A 12,478-nucleotide genomic window follows, 5' to 3' on the forward strand; every position below is an offset into this window, starting at 1 on the left:
AGACAAGACACCAAGCCTCAGTGAGGTTAAAGGACTGGCCGAAAGTCACTATCTTCAAGTTAAGGCATGGCAAAACCTGAACTCGAACCCAGGTCAGCCTGACATCCAGGCAACCGCTCCGGAAGTGCTGGTGCACAGTGGGCACTAGAGAAACACCTGCTACTGAGATCATGAGGTCCACGCTGGCCACCAAGGGGCCCTGAGGCCCAGAATAAAATGCCCACACTACTCCTTGGCTCTATCCACACCCCCAGGGTGGTGGTGCATGTGCACCATGTCAGGTAAGGAACTCAGCTCTTAATACATGGTCCAGTGGGCCCAGGGTGCGCCGGCTCCGGGCTCCTCACCCACAGGGGTCTGTCTTAAGTCTGTCTTAAGCACAGTACTTGCTCCAGTGACCATCGTCATCACTACTGACCAACTTACACTGTTACGGCGCCTTCCTTCATGGGCAGTGGGGTCAGTCCCTACCCACCCAGCTCACAGGCGCACAGGCTTGAGCTGCCAGAGAGGACTCCCGCTAGAAATCTATTTGCAGCCTGCAAAGAGCCACTGGCCTATCTCACCTTTTGCATGTGCTGTTAACTTAGCAAGTAGAAAAAAATTTTAAATAAAAAACTTAAAAAGGCAATTTCAATATACAGCCGGAGTGGACAGTTTGACAGATGTGCCACCCATAGGCCCCCCTGCCCAGGGTCAAAATTTACCAAGGACCTGGCAAATAAAAGAAACACATGACACATAGCTCTACTTCCGTCTCTCCCTCCTTTTCCACTTCCAAATAAGGGTGAATTAGGAAGTGAGAAGCACTCTGCAAACGCCACTGAAATCCATGTTCTACACGGTACACTCTGACGTAGGAGAGGCCAGAAGCTGGAGACAGCATTTGTATTGGATTGTTCCTTCCAACCAGATCAACAAAGCGGCTTCCGAGGACCACTGACACACAAACAGACGGGACTGAATTCGCTGGATTCCTGTGAACCATCAGGGCTCCAGCTCCAGAAGCCAAGGCACAGGGTGGGTCTGAGCAAAACAAGTAGCCTGGATGAAACTCTTGCCAGGAAAGAGCCAACAACAGTACATCAGCCCCCGGGCCTGGCCCACAGGTGTGTCTCCACATTTAAATTTACATGTTACCCCTGTAACTAACAGGTGTTTCTAATACACATTCAGTATAACAAATTCAAATGGTATTAAAACATGCAAAGCAAGTCAATCCAACTCAAAAGGTGACCACTGTTAACTTTGTGGATATCCTCCACGCCTTGTTTCTCAGCCGGCATAAAACTATCAGCAGTTCGTGCTCTTCAGATTTTTATTCTACAAATGTGGGTTGTTGCTACAGTATGCTGCAACTTGCTGTCTTTTATTAATATACCGTGGTCATCTTTTCAAGAAAACACATACCAATGTGAGACTTTTTAATGCCTACCTAGTATTTCACTGCATACTGGTGCCACATTTTTATCTACCCGTGCTCTACAGACAGATGTGTAAATCATTTCCAAACGTGTACTGTGACAGACAATGCTACAACCAATGTCCCGGGACATGTAACTTTACACTTGGGCCAATACCCATGTACCACCTGACACTTCTATGAAACATCTTTTTAGTTTGTGCCCAAAGAACTGAAGGGCAGACAGAAAGGTGAGGAAGGAGATGAGAACTATGACCCATCCAGAGAAACCAGCAGTCCTCAGACCCCAGACCCCTCATCAGGTGCAGCACACAGGAGGCAGATGCCCTCCAGCAGCTACTGCCCACAGCCATGCAGAACACAGCATACTTAGAACGACAGAACCCCGCCTTCTCCCAGCAGCCCTGCTCCACCTGCGGCCCTGGCATCTTCAGCCTGCACGAGGCAGAGAAGAGGCCCCAGAGGAGACTGCTTAACAACCAACCATGCCACCTGTGTGGTAACGCCCCGTCTACTCCAAGTGAGGCATTGCTCCACTAGGCTGGCGGAATAACAATTACAACTGTGTAGCGGATCCTGCCAATAAACGCCAGGGTGGCTGTCCTCACTGTCACCCCCACTCAGATGAGGAAATGGAGGCCGAGAGGTGAAGCACCAGACCAAGGTCGCCCTGCGCCCCTTCTCACTCTACCTCGCCATCTCAGAGCTCAGCCACGTGCAGGAGGGTGTCTGCTGATATAGAGATGATTCTTTAACAACTAAACCCCCCCAAGCCACCCTCACCTCGAAGAAAATAAATCCAAATATACTGAAGGCAGGGGGGCTAAAAGGACTGGGTTGGTGTAAATGATCTCCAACAAAGCCCAAAAGACTGCAGCCCCGGAACCCACGTGCTATTTATTGTCCAAGCCTCAGACTCTAGAGGAAACCCAGGACGATGACAGTCCCCGGGGCCACCAATCAGGCAAGACCAGGTCTGAAGTCACAAAAAGGAAGAACCCAAAGATAAGGGCCAAGTGTTGCCCAGGGGCTTTCAGAGGGATGCCAACCCGTCATTTCAGCAAAAGAAAAGAGGAACAAGGGCCCTCGCACACACTAACTTCACTCATTGGTTATTTACGACAGACGGGTATTACAACGCCTTCCCCATCCTGACAGAACTCTCTTCTCACAGCCCCCAGCCCCACTCCACTCCATCGTCTCTCCCCAGCTCCTGAACTATCAGACTGTGTTGCCCCTTCCCCTAACACGTCCACATCACAGAGCACACGGCCCACCTTGACCTTGTATCCCAAAGTCTCACATCATTACCCTACCACGTCACCTTAAGATTTCTGGAGAGCAGCGTTGGTTAAACCTCCTCTCTGCTGCTGCTAGGTGTGACCAGGTGGACAAAGAATTACCACAGTCCTTTCTTTTTTTCCTTAAGAGAACAGGAAAGGACTGGGGAACCACATAGGAAATGTCTTAAGTACATCTATAAAGTCATATCTCCCGCCTGCCCGTGCTCACTTCAGGGTTAGAACTCACACCTGCACTTAAGACATTCCTGGTAGTATAAAATGAAATTGTGTTTCAGACAGCACTCATCTCTTGGCAGGAAGGAATGACTTTTATTTTCTACTTTGTGGACTTCTGGAGTGTTTGGGTTTTTTGTAACAGACCTGTACTGTTACACTTTTCAGGTCTATGTAACCGGAGCAACATAGAATCAACACCTCACCCTGCTTCTGAGCTAAGTGCCAGCATCACAGCATCCCTGCGAGGCAGGTTCCGTCCCCACCAGGCAGATACAGAAACAGGCTCGAAGGGGTAAAGGAGGCCTGTTCAAGGTCCAGGAAGGTGTAAGCAGCAGAAACCAACACTCCTGTCTGCCTGACATCATAAACTTTAACAAACCCTATCTTTATTCCTCTCAGGATAACTGCCTAAAACTCTCCAAGAACAGAACAGACTCAGTGAAGGGCAGCAGCCAGTGATCAAAGGCTCCTGTTGGGGGTATTCACCTTGGGGAGAGGTGGACAGCAGAATGAGCCCCGAGGCCCCGCCCCAAGGGGAGGCCGTTGGTTACGGTGTCTGAGCTCCTGGAGGTGAGGGCAGGGGCTGTTTGACTTGGGTCTAAATCTTCAGCGCGTAACACAGGGCTTAGGACACAATTAGAAACGCCAGCATCTAGTAAACAAAACAGCCCCAAGTGTATGAGCCTGCCTACTCCAAACCCCCAGGCCCTCAGCTAGTGCTGAATCCAGGAAACACTAACAGTTACTGTTTACTGAGAGCCTGAATGCCCTGCGCCAGGCACCTTAGAAACACTTCAGCGCAGGACCCACTGACTCCTCCCCCAATTCTAGGAGGCAGGTGCTACATCTTGCAGACAAAGAGAATGGAGACTCCAAAAGATGAAACACTCTTAACCATCCAGCTTGCGGGTGGAAGAACCTGGGTTTGAAGGCAGCTGACCATCAGAGCCAAGTGCTCCTCTCCCTCAGGAAAGGCGCAGGGGTAGGGGTGAGGCATCCCCAACTCTCCCTGCGAATTCTCTCTAGGTTCACACGAACAATAACAGCCCCCAAGGGCCAGAGCTGAGTAATTCCAACCAGCACCTCCCCCGGGCCCCATGGCTCCCGGCCTGATGAAACACCACCCAGGCGTTTCCACTTCACCCACTAGGTGTGATTCCCTAGAATGGGCAGGCAGGAAAGTCCGGGCGGAGGGCAAGTGGTTGAATAGAGAACTGAGTGCAACAGAGCACGGGCCTTCCGGGTTAATCCCACACAGTCCTGCACGAACAAGACCATCAGGGGCTGCGACGTGAGCCTCAGAAATCTCTGGCAGGGCTATGTGAGAGCTCCAAATGCAGGAGGTCTCTGAATTCTCTCTGCCAAGGTCCTGTGTACAAGGCTAGAAGAAAACATCCATGCCAAGCACCATCGTTTTAGTTGATAAGGAAAATCAAACTAAGATCTTGCTACCTGTGCTTCCCGCCACCCCCCACCCACCCCCGCCAATGGGATGCCCAGGGACTTCTGCACGGGAAGGCCACAGCAAACACCACTTCTGATACACATGTCCACACCAATCAAAGCCGGAGATCCTACATCAACTATGAGAAGCCTGCAACAGTCACCGCTTTTCATTTGGGAGCTGTGCGTGCCCAATAGGACCCCGAAAGGCTATGCGTTTAGGAAAGCCCACCGTTCACTGGCACAAAGTTTTTTGAAAAGGAGTTTAACAGAATTCTTACCAAACAGGAAGAATCCACACTACACTCCCACTTGCTATTATATACAAGTTATATAATGTTTTTGAAGAGAAATTTGACTGAACTTTACCAAAAGTGTGTAATATCCAAATATCAGAAATAGCCCAGCTGTCCACCAATAGGAAACAGGCTAAATCAAGTATACCCACAGAATACTCCCTGTAGTTGCTAAAATGAGTGATGTAGTCCATCTATAAAGGCTCTCTTGGAGCACACCAAGACAGTAAGTGATGTTACAGACAGGTAATGTGTATAATTCGTTTTTCTATTAGGAATCACAAGAAACTTCAAATAATGGTTTCCTTTCAGAGACTGGGGAAGAACCCTTATGCTTTTCAATACAGACTAAATTTTTCTAACTACTTTTTTTAAAAAGTCAACTGGGAATATCTGGGCCAAGGGATGAAGAGCTATTTTTGTTTTCTTCTTCCATACACTTACATATTTTTTAAAAACCTCCTAAGTATTTTTTTTAAAACATTAACAGTATGATAGACCTGCATATACCAGTACAGAAAAATGCTCATAAGTTTGAAAATGAGGAAAAACTAGTATGATCCCATTTTTGTTCTTTAAAAAACCTGCCTACAAAAGGCCATACTCACATGAAGGATACACACACCAAACCATAAACAGTGGCTACTACCACCCGGGAAGACAGAAGGAAGAGCTTTCATTTCTCTTGCTTGCTTTTTCTTTTCTTTTTCTTCCAGTAAGTATACTCTTGTAATTAATTTAGTATCAGAAAGAATTCCACTTTCTGCTTCAGGGAAATGTTTCACTCTCCCCAACTAATTCTGAACACTCAGCCCATTCAGTTCCACTGACAGGTCGGCCCTCCCAGATTGGCCTGTGTGTTCTGGACGGCCTGGAACAGAGCAGTTCTTTAAGCTCTGAACTGGATGTAAACAACACCTGCCGAAAAAAGCTCTAAAGACACAAAGGAACCGTGGAAAGAGCGCTGGAGATGACCTTCTTTTGCCAGTTGGTCCTGCAGTGAGATCTACCCTCCATTTCACATGGAGGTGAGCTCAAAGCACGTTGGGAGAATCAACTCAATGCCTGGAGCTGAAGTCCTATCTGCCTCCTGGGCAGCCCTGGCCCCCAGCCCCCGGCCCCCGCCCCACCAGAGCACTCCCACCACGTCCACAAAGGGCGTGGTGCCCTGGAAAGCAAGCTGACCCACCAGCTTTCTTCTGCGGCCCACACATTTCTGATTTCAACTTAGAAACACATTTTTAATACTCCAGGGCCTGCTTACTATTTTCAAGAGGTGCTAGCTTCAAGTCCACTGCATTCTCCAGAAGGCATTCCCTGACCACTAGGAACCCAGGCTGAGCTGAGCTGGGCTGGACTTCTCGGTGGGCTCCCACCAGGCCCCCTTAAGTAGCCCCATCACTCTTGCTAAATGTGCTGACAGAGCGCCTCTGTGTGAGACACAGAGCACAGGGAGGAATGGAAGCAACAGAATCTGCTTCGTGCAACACTCACTCCACCAGGGCAGAGGGGTGATTCAATGAATAAAAATGAAAATGTATTTTCAAGTTGTCACCCATCAACAGATGAATGGATAAGCAAAATGTGGGGAGAGAGAGAGAGGGAGAGAGAGAGAGTGTGTGTGTGTGTGTGAGATGCAATGTTATTCAGCCTTAAAAAGGAATGGAATTTGCATGTATGCCACAACAACACAGATAGATAAAGCTGAAAAATTATGTCAGGTAAAGGAAGCCATTCACCAAAGGACAAATATCAGATAATTCCACTTATCTAAGGGACCCAGACTAATCAAACTCATGGGGACAGAAAGTGGAATGACAGCTGCCAGGGCCCAGGGCAGGGGGAGTGGGGGGGGGGGGGTATGTTTAATAGGTACAGAGCTTCAATTTGAGAAGATGATAAAGTTCTGGAGACAGACAGCAGTTGCACAACACTGTGAATGTACTTAACGCCGCTGGACTGTACACTTAAAAATGGTTAAAAGGGGGACTTCCCTAGCGGCACAGTGCTTAAGAATCCGCCTGCCAATGCAGGGGACATGGGTTCGACCCCTGGTCCTAGAAAATCCCACATGCCACGGAGCAACTAAGCCCGTGTGCCACAACTACTGAGGCCTGCACGCCTAGGGCCTGTGCTCCTTAAAAGAGAAGCCACCACACTGAGAAGCCTGCACATCGCAAAGAAGAGTAGCACAGCAGCTGGAGAAAGCCCACGCAGCAAAGACCCAACACAGCCAAAAATCAATCAATCAATCTTAAAAAAAAAAAAGTTAAAATGGTAACTTTTGTTATGTGTATTTTACCACAATAAAATAACTGTTAAAAAAAAAAACTATACTTAAAGTTGTGAAAAGAGCTGTAAAGAAAAGCAAGAGGAGGAAAAGAAAAGAAAAAAAGCAAAGCAACAGGGCTAGGAAAGAATCATGGGTGGGGTGATGATGGAGTGGAGGTGAGGGCTCCTGAAGGCCTCTGTGAGCTCCTGAGGGACACACGTGCGGCATCCACATCTGCATCCCCAGAACAATAAATGTTTAAGTTAAGACACTCGTCCTGACTCAGACCAGGAAATGGAGTAAGACCCCACCGCCACGCATCAAAAGGCTTCACCAGGACTGAGACACCCAGAACTTAGTGGTCCAAGAAGCAAGCCGTCTCGTGCCCAAAGCTGAAGATGGAAGTGACCAAGGGCTGAAGGAGAAAACTGGTGCTGCTCCAGAGAGGGATAAGCAGGAGCCCGCACACCCTCCAACCCGGAAATCCCACTTATAGGAAGTAATCAGCAAGTGAACCCAAGGTTTACATGGAAGGATGCTCCCTCAAGTTTTGTTTATAAGAACAAAAAATGGGCAACAACAATCTAAATGTCTAATAGAGGATTAAGTAAATCATGGCCCTATCCATATAACAGCAATTGTGTAATTATTAACAAATCATGTTTTCAATAACTCAGGGAAACATCATAACATTAAGAGGAACTCTAATCTGTGAATAGTATATATAGTACTATTTTTCTAATTTTGAAAAAAACATATCCTCAAAGGAAAAAAATACACCAGTCAATGTAGTTATCTCTGGATGCTGAGGTTACAGGTGATTTGTGTTTTTTTGTCTTTATTCTTTTCAGTATTTTGCAATTTTTTCTTCAGTGAAAATGTTCCTTTTATGAATGCGGAAAAATGCACTTAAAGGGCCTTGCACCATGCATGGCCCATGTTCGGCAGTGACTTCTAAAAGCAACACATACTGCTTCTGCACCACAAGGAGGAAGAGGCTGGTGGTTTTCTTGAAAGGAGTAAGAAAGGATATAGAGCAGAGCTACAAAACCAGCTGCAGAGGTGGGAGCGGAAGGAAGTCGTCTGAGAGAGAACGTGAAGGACCAGGACCGGCAGCAACTTCAGACAGACTTCTCTTTGCCCCCAGAGACCTCCTGCTGCATGCACAGCTTTACAAGCCAACCACGCTGCTGGCACCTAACAGCAGCAACCCAGCCCTCAGCTCAGGCAACACAGAAAAAAACAAAACAAAAAAATCAACAAGTACAGCTTAAGAACAAACTCGAACGAGACTTTTGGCTCAAGTCACGGAGGGCAGGCCTCCCTCCCAGAGCAGATTCCAACCTGCCACCCACACGTTGGCACGTTGGAATCACCAACAGCAGAGCCCAGGTCTTCGAGCTCCCAGGGGAGGAGGCCGGTCCAAATGGCACCTTGTACACCCAAAAGCTTGTCATAAACAACTTTATTTCACCAGAAGGTTTGCCATCTCTCACCTCTCTCTCATCTCCAGCACCACAGGCCATGTCTTTTTTTTTTTAATTGAAGTACAGTTGATTTACAGCGTGCGTTAGTTTAAGGTGTACAGCAAAGTGATCTAGTTATACATATATATTTTTCTTTTTCAGATTATCTTCCATTATACATTATTACAAGATATTGATTATAGTTCCTTGTGATATGCAATAAATCCTTGTTTATTTTCGTTGAAGTATAGTTGCTTTACAATATTGTTAGTTTCAGGTGTACAGGAAAATGACAGTTATGTATACATATATATTCCATATTATGCCTTTATTTCTTTGTCCAAATGACAGATCCAAGGTTCCCAAGTGTGTACAAGCCCCAGAAAAGAATCTTAAGAAAGAAATCAAGTTACGATTGGAAAAGAAAGCAGTTTAGTTTGCCCTGACTAAAACATGAGATTCAGGACACAAACCCCCACAGATCTCTGCTGGAAATCTTATTCTTCAGAGGGAAATGCACTGCTTTAAAATCTAGTGTAGATGGGCCCTGTTTAGCACCTGCCCACCCATAACAAGATACACACATTTGAAAGTAGAGAAGCCTCATTATCAAATTAAGAAATATGTGTACTGGCCCAATTGGCCTATTCTGGTTTGAAACAGAAACAAACATAGAAATGAACAATCTTAAACCAGTAGAATAATGAGACATACGACCAGCATACAGCCATTAGCAACATGAGTCAGTACTTTGTGCAAGGCAAAAAAAAAAAAAAAAATCTTGAAAGCACAATAAAATAATCCTCCAGGAAAAAAAAAAAACTGAAATTTAAAAGAGGGTGGGGGATGGGCCAACCAAAAGGCAAAACAAAAATCCCTGGGCCAGGCTCCAGGCAACTAGACCATGCAGGAACTAGTACTGACTTGCCATTCCTGAAATTCCTCTCTCCCAAGGTTTTCTGGCTCTTCCTTCCCCAGGCTCTCTTTTTAAACCATTCGGGTTTGAAGGAACCTGGAGGGGACAGAGAATGTGGTAGGGGATGAGAGGCCCCCACAACAGGCTGAGACAGGCCCCTCTACCATGCAAGCAGCATTAGGGAGCCAGCAGTAAGTGAAATTCACAGGTAATCAAAAAGGCTTGTGGGAGGGGCAGCTAATTTGTCACCTCCCATAACCAACCAGCTGGCCAAGAGAGCAGAGCCAGACAATTCAGAAAGGATGGGCAAGAGGCAAGAAAAACTGAAAGGATGACTGGACCTGCTAAAATGTTTCAGTCACACAGCCAGGAGACCTGGAGGAGGTTCCAAGGGGGTTTAAAAAAAAAGAGAAAGAAAAAAAAGGACAAAACAAAACCAAGATGGCTGTGGGAATGCCAACATGAACCAAAACAAATTTCCCACTAGTCTGCAGAACCACCACATGTCCAAGCAGAGTCGTCTCCAGGACCCTTTACAAACAACCTACAGGTTTGTCTCAGAGGTAACCTGGGTCTCAGCCCTCAATCGTGGCCAAGACTGGGGTCAGTATCCCACAGATTAGCCTCAGTCCCTCCTATGGTCTCCCATAAACAGCACACACCCCAGATCTGGCTGAGTAGCCTAGCTCTTCTAGGCCATTCTGGTGCTTCCAGGCTAAATCAAAACATTAGCTGGGGATAGAATATGGGGTGGTTCCACCAACCAAGACAAGAGGAAAAAAGATCAGGAACTAGGAGAAAGAAACCAGAAAACTAGGTAACCAACAAAAACGTACATTTTCATCACCCTCCCAAGGATGGAAGTGCTTTGCTGCAAATAGTATGTGAGGCTCCCAAGGGCCCCAACAGATACCCCAAGCAAGGGATAATTATTCCCATTTTACAGGTGCAGGAGCTGAGGCTGAGACTTGCATAAGGCAACCCAATGTGGACCAGAATCCAGGCTCCAAGAAACACACTTGCCCAAACAAGCAAACCATTATCTTCCATTCCCCAAGGAAAGTAGTTACCCTCAAGAGGCAGGCTCCCCGGGCCTCTGCTGGTTGTCCTTAGCATCTAGTATCTCGTACTGTTCCGCTGTGCCTTAAACCGAGCTGCAGGAACAGCCTCGGAAGTGGTGGGCACCTCCCATTCAAAGACAGAGTCCTACCACCACACAGGCCAGGTCTATGTAGTTCTTGAGGGCTTCAAATGCTGCTCTTTCCCATCCTTGTCTCCCCACAGAGGCCCAGCACCGAATAAGCAAGAGCCCAGTGATGTTCTGTGCCGTGAAGTCCTTCTCCCCGGCCATGCCTTGGCCCAGCACCTGTGGCATCCAACTCAGCAAGACGGGTGGCACCACAAGTGGCTAACGTCTACCCTAGGACTTGATGGCAGGCATACAAACACCAATAGGAGAAACGACTATTAAGCACCAACTGTGTGCCAGGCCTTCTTCTAGGTCCTTCACCATCTTCAGGGAGAGGATGCAATGTCCTTGCGTATGCCAGTGAAGACGCTGAGATTTTCAGGGTTCTCTGACTGAAGTAGAATTTGCACCCCAAAGCCTGGGCCTCCCCGGTCCCACCTCACACCACAGCACTGCGCAGACAGGACTAGATGGCTGCAATCGGATTCGGAGAACCCATGCTAAGACTTCAAACGGATGGTTACAAAAACCAAACTGGATGCTATGCACACAAAACCTTAAAAAAAAAAAAACCAGGAATCTCAGGCACAATTTAACCATCCTGTAAACCAAAGCCTTCTAAAGGTTTCTCCCGGGCAGCCATTTGGCAAAATGACACACTCCGGAGAGCCTCCCAGCCCCCCTTCTCCCACTTCCTTCAAGCGAACCATTCCCCTGAAAAACACCTCCTCGGCTTGCCTAAAGGTGGGCTCGGACCTCCCACGATATTTAGAAAGAGGGAGCAAAGAAAAGGGAAAAAACACCTTCCGATTGCATGTAGGCAAACCTACTCTTCGGAGACCCGCGATTTCAACAGTGCTGGGTTTTACTAAGAAGGCAGGGGAAGGGGGGGAAGGAAGGGAGGAAAAAACCCCATCTGGCAGGCCCTGAGCAGCGACATCCTGTTTATTATTAAACATTTTCAGCAACGGAGCATTAAGTGTTTTGAAAATAATCCTCTTGTTCCCGCACTCACACCGCGGCCTTCTGGGCGGCTGTTAACCCCCTGCCCCTCGCACACGGCCGGCAGCGCCTGACCACCAACTTCGGGGACACCCGGGGGGGGGGTGCGGGGGGGGGGACCCGAAAAGGCTCGCCGGCTCCGACCCCGGCTCTGCACCCCGGGCCGCCCTCCCGAAGAAGCAAGATGTGACCGGGCGGCAGGAAAGCAGCCCCGACCGCCGAGGCTCTCGCGGCCGCCGGAATGCGGGGCGGCGGGCCCGGCGGGAGGAGCGGCCCGACCCCGCCGAGGGAGGCCGCGCGGCGCCGCCACAACAATGGCGAGCGGGCCGCCCGCCGCCCCCCGGCCGCCCCCGGCCCGGCCCCGCGGGCCAACAGCGGCGGCGCGGGGCGGGCCGAGCCCGGCGCTCGCGGACAAAGGTCGGCCGGGCCCGGGCGCCGCTGTCAGTCAGTCGCCGCCGAGACAAAGCCGGCCGGGCCGCGCCGCCTCCATCTTAGCGCCGCGCCCGCCGCCGCCCCGGCCCCGCGCCGCCCCGCGCCGCCCCGCGCCCCGGGCCCACCTGGTCTGGTTCCGCGGGCGCGACTGGGCCGGGCGATGGCGGTCGGGCGGCGGTCGGGCGCGGAGGCGGCGGGATGGCGGCGGATTGCGAGGCGCCGACGCGGCTGCTCGCTCGCTCGCTCCCTCCCTCCCTCCCGGGCTCGCTCGTCGCTCGCTCGCTCGAGCCTCGGAGCCTGTGTCTCGCCGCTCGCCTCCCTCTCGCGCTCGGCTCCCCGCCCCCTGCCTGCCGCCTGCCGCCGCCCCCGCCTCCTCCTCGCGCCGTCGCCGCCGCCGCCACCGCCCGCAGCCGCGCCTCGGCCCGCGCAGCGCCCCCTGCCGCGCCTCCTGCCGCGCCTCCCGGGCCCGGCGCCGCCCCGCCCCGCCCCCGGGCCCGAGCGGGGCTGGGGTCCCGGGAG

General features: G+C 50.0%; 1 protein-coding gene across 14 annotated transcripts in view; it reads right to left on the reverse strand.

Annotated features, from left to right (window-relative positions):
- PRRC2B (proline rich coiled-coil 2B) overlaps window positions 1–12,298 on the reverse strand; it is an 82,935-nt gene extending 70,637 nt beyond the window's left edge. For 7 of the 14 annotated variants that reach the window (XM_057725312.1, XM_057725314.1, XM_057725313.1 and 4 more), the window contains exon 1: window positions 12,085–12,298. The gene's annotated coding sequence lies outside the window, so the exon portion shown is untranslated. The remainder of the gene's footprint in view (window positions 1–12,084) is intronic. The other 7 variants (XM_057725321.1, XM_057725317.1, XM_057725320.1 and 4 more) reach the window with 2 other exon arrangements.
- Window positions 12,299–12,478: the final 180 nt, after the last annotated feature.

This window comes from Hippopotamus amphibius, chromosome 2 (assembly GCF_030028045.1).
Source record: "Hippopotamus amphibius kiboko isolate mHipAmp2 chromosome 2, mHipAmp2.hap2, whole genome shotgun sequence".
NCBI lineage: Eukaryota > Metazoa > Chordata > Mammalia > Artiodactyla > Hippopotamidae > Hippopotamus > Hippopotamus amphibius.